General features: G+C 43.1%; 1 pseudogene; it reads left to right on the top strand.

The window, feature by feature from the left end:
• The first annotated feature begins 2797 nt into the window (after positions 1–2797).
• On the top strand, positions 2798–3640 carry LOC111994535 (chloroplast envelope quinone oxidoreductase homolog; annotated as a pseudogene).
• Positions 3641–3924: the final 284 nt, after the last annotated feature.

The following is a 3924-nucleotide window of genomic DNA, read 5'->3' as shown; positions in this document are numbered from 1 at the left end:
GTGTCGTCCCAAAGATGCCACGAGTCAATAATCCCGTTATTGGTTTCTTTGAAGAAGATGCTCAACGTCTTCACTACCCGCATGACGACATGTTCGTCGTTAGCATCTGAGTAGGATACTATAACACATACCGGGTCTTGGTTGACAATGGAAGTTCCACAGATATTCTCTACTACCCGGTGTTCCAACAAATGCGTATCGACAGAGAATGTCTAGTTCTAACCAATGCTCCACTCGTTAGGTTTGGAGGAACAAAAGTATACCCCCTTGGCGTAGTCACATTGCTTGTAACAATTAGGGATTATCCTCAGCAAATCACTAGGAATGTTGCATTCCTTGTTGTCGATTGCTCCTCCGCCTATAATGCCATCATAAGACGACCAACCTTTAACTCATAGAAGGCCGTAACTTCAACCTACCACTTGATGATCAAATTCCCCATTGAGTACGGAGTAGGGGAATTGCGAGGAGATCAGGTAGCCATATGTGAATGCTATATTGCGATGCTAGAGATGGACGACCATCTACAGACCATGAGTATAAAGGAACAGTGGACGGGAGCGGAACCTATAAAGAGGCTTGAGGAGATACCCCTAGATAGCTCCAGATTAGACAGAACCACGAGGATCAGCACTCTCACCAGCCCAACGGTTTGCCAAGTGCTTGTAGCCTTCCTCAAGGAGAATCAGGACGTGTTTGCCTAGAGTCATGAAGACATGCCAGGAATCGACCCATCAATCATGGTACACAGGCTGAATGTGTCGCCTTCTTTTCCACTCGTCCGATAGAAGAAGTGAGTGTTTGCCTAAGAATGAGACCAAGCAATAGTAGAAGAAGTTGGTAAGCTACAAGAGGCGGGCTTCATCATGGAAGTATACTACCCTGATTGGTTAGTGAATGTGGTAATGGTTAAGAAAGCCAACAGAAAGTGCAGGATGTGCGTAGACTTTACACGCCTGAACAAAGCGTGCCCCGAGGATAACTACCCTCTCCCTCGAGTCAGTGTACTGGTAGACTCTAGTGCACAGCATCAATTGCTAAGCTTTATGGATGCCTTTTCAGGTTATAATTAGATTCGAATAGATGAGTGGAAAAAACTTCATTCATCACTAGCCAAGGCCTCTTCTGCTACAAAGTAATGCCATTCGGCCTCAAGAACACAGGCGTGACGTATCAAAGGCTCATGAACAAGATGTTTGCAAACCAAATCGGGAGGAATGTCCAAGTCTATGTTAACGACATGCTGGTAAAAAGCCGAAGGGAGGATGACCATCTGAAGGATCTCAAGGAAACATTCGACACCTTTCATTCTTACAACATGAAGCTCAATCCAAGTAAGTACACATTTGGAGTGACAGTGGGAAAATTTCTTGGTTCTTTGGTGTCTCAAAGAGGTATCGAGGCTAAACCAGACAAGATCAGAGCCATAGTAGAGATGGCCCCCCCAAAGAATGTGAAAGAAGTGCAGAGTTTAAATGGAAAAGTAGCCGCCTTGAGCAGGTTTGTATCAAGGGCGACAGAAAAGTGTTTACCTTTCTTTCGCATGCTGAAGAAGTATTTTGAATGGACTACCAAGTGTTAGCAAGCGTTCGAGGATCTAAAGGCTTACCTCTATTCCCTACCATTGCTAAGTCCTTCACAACTGGGGGAAGAGCTCTACCTCTATTTGGCCTGTTGGTGAACTAAAAATTGAACTATCTCCAATTTGTCCATAAAGTCGTCCAAGACCAGAAGGATCGTTTAAGACCAAAAAGGTTGTCCAAGACGAGAAGGGTCGTCCAAGACTGGAAAGGTCGTTCAAGACCAAAAGGGTCATCCAAGACCAGAAAGGTCGTCTAAGACCAAAAAGGTCATCCAAGACCAGAAGGGTCGTCCATGACTAGAAAGGTCGTCCAAAACCCCAAGGGTCGTCCAAGACCAGAAAGGTCGTCTAAGACCCGAAGGGTCGTCCAAGATCGGAAAGGTCATCCAAGACTAGAACAGTCGTCCAAGACCAAAAGGATTGTCCAAGATCGGAAAGGTTGTCCAAGACCCGAAGGTTTGTCCAAGACCCGAAGGGTCGTCCAAGACCAAAAAGGTCGTCCAAGACTAGAAGGGTCGTCCATGACCAAAAAGGTCGTTCAAAACCCGAAGGGTTGTCCATGAACAGAAGAGTCATCCAAGACCAGAAAGGTCGTCCATGACCAGAAGAGTCATCCAAGACCAGAAAAATTTGGCATTTGCCACATCTCATGGGGTGTAGTGTTTGGTGTTTGGCATTTGGTGTGATGCCAATGCTCTAAAGGGGTCTCTTCCTAGTTAATTGGTGTTGCACGTGCCATTGTTCTAAGGAAATGGTGGACCATTTTTTGCTTCATTGCGAGTTTTCTCATACATTATGTAGGAAGTTTTCTGAATGTTTGGGATTTTGTGGGTGATGCCAAAAAAGGTCGCCTCCTTTTTGTTTGGATGGCGGAATTAGTGGGAGAAACATTCTTAAAGGCCCCAAAAAAAAAAAAAAAAAAAAAAATCTACACCTACAAAAAAGCCTCGTCCCCCACTGTAAAAGGCCCAAAATTTTATTAAAAACATGAAATTAAATGGTTGTGCAGTTTTCTTTTTTCTTTTTATGTAATGCTAGGGATACCATAAATTTTAGCATAGGCTTCTTCCAAGAGATGGCTGGCTTCTTCCAAGAGTACCTAGTTTGGGAAGTACTAGATGTGGTCATTTAGCTTGACCATGCTATTTTATCTAAACCAATTTTAGGTGTCCTCAATTTATGAACCTGCTGATATAGGATGTGTCATCTATAGTATGTCGTGCATTAATTTTCTAAATTTCTACTATCTTAATGTCTGTATGGTTTGTGTGATGTAAATGAATGACAGAATGGTGGTGGACTGGCAGAGTTTGCTATGACCAAGGAGAACATTACAGTTGCAAGACCATCTGAACTTTTAGCAGACAAAGTCGTAGGCTTGCCAATTGCAGGTTTGACGGCTCACCAGGCTATAACACAATCAGCTGGTGTCAAGCTTGATCGAAGTGGAAAGAAGAAGAAAAACATTCTGATAACTGCTGCTTCTAGTGGTGTGGGTCACTATGCGGTTCAACTGGCCAAGCTTGGAAATACACGTGGCAGCCACTTGTGGTGCTCACAACATTGAACTTGTCAAGAATTTAGGTGCTGACGAGGTTCTTGACTACAAGACCCTAGAAGCCCCTCTGGCATAAAATATGACGCAGTTATTCATTGTGCAATAGGCATTCCTTGGTCTACTTTTGAGCCTAATTTGAGCTCCAATGGGAAGGTAGTTGATATTACTCCTGGCCCTAGGGCCCTAGTGACTTTTGCCCTGAAGAAACTTACATTGTCCAAGAAGCAATTGGTGCCACTAATAGTAATTCCCTAGAGTGAGAACCTCCAATATCTTGTTAACTTGGTGAAGGAAGGGAAGCTCAAGACAATAATTGACTCAAAATATCCCCTGGGCAAGGCCAAAGATGCTTGGGCTAAGAGTATTGATGGCCATGCAACTGGGAAGATCATTGTGGAGCCTTAGGTAAATGTAATATGCCCTGAATTTCTGAAGTTGACGTAATTCAATAATAAGATTAGTTAAGGGCCATGCATATAGAGATATGGAAAACAATGCATATGGGGATGTTTGATTTTGCCTTGTAATTAAGTTCAATCGACCTGTTTCTGCGAAATGATGATGTTTAGGTTATATGTTCTTGTTGTGGCTTTGGTCATGTTTGTTATTTAATACAGATTCTCTCACATCTATCTCACTGGGACAGTGGGAGTCCTAGGACCTTGGCATGTCAATACAAGCACAGAATTGAAACACAATAGTAGTAGTTAGCAACAATTGTAGAGAAGGATCTTGCAAAATCATGTAGCACTTGGAAACCTTTTAAAATACTAGAGATAGTAAA

This window comes from Quercus suber, unplaced genomic scaffold (genome assembly GCF_002906115.3).
Source record: "Quercus suber isolate HL8 unplaced genomic scaffold, Cork oak 2.0 scaffold_5, whole genome shotgun sequence".
Lineage (NCBI taxonomy): Eukaryota > Viridiplantae > Streptophyta > Magnoliopsida > Fagales > Fagaceae > Quercus > Quercus suber.
The sequence above is the reverse complement of the archived record's forward strand: the minus strand, read 5'-3'. Positions and strand labels throughout refer to the sequence as shown.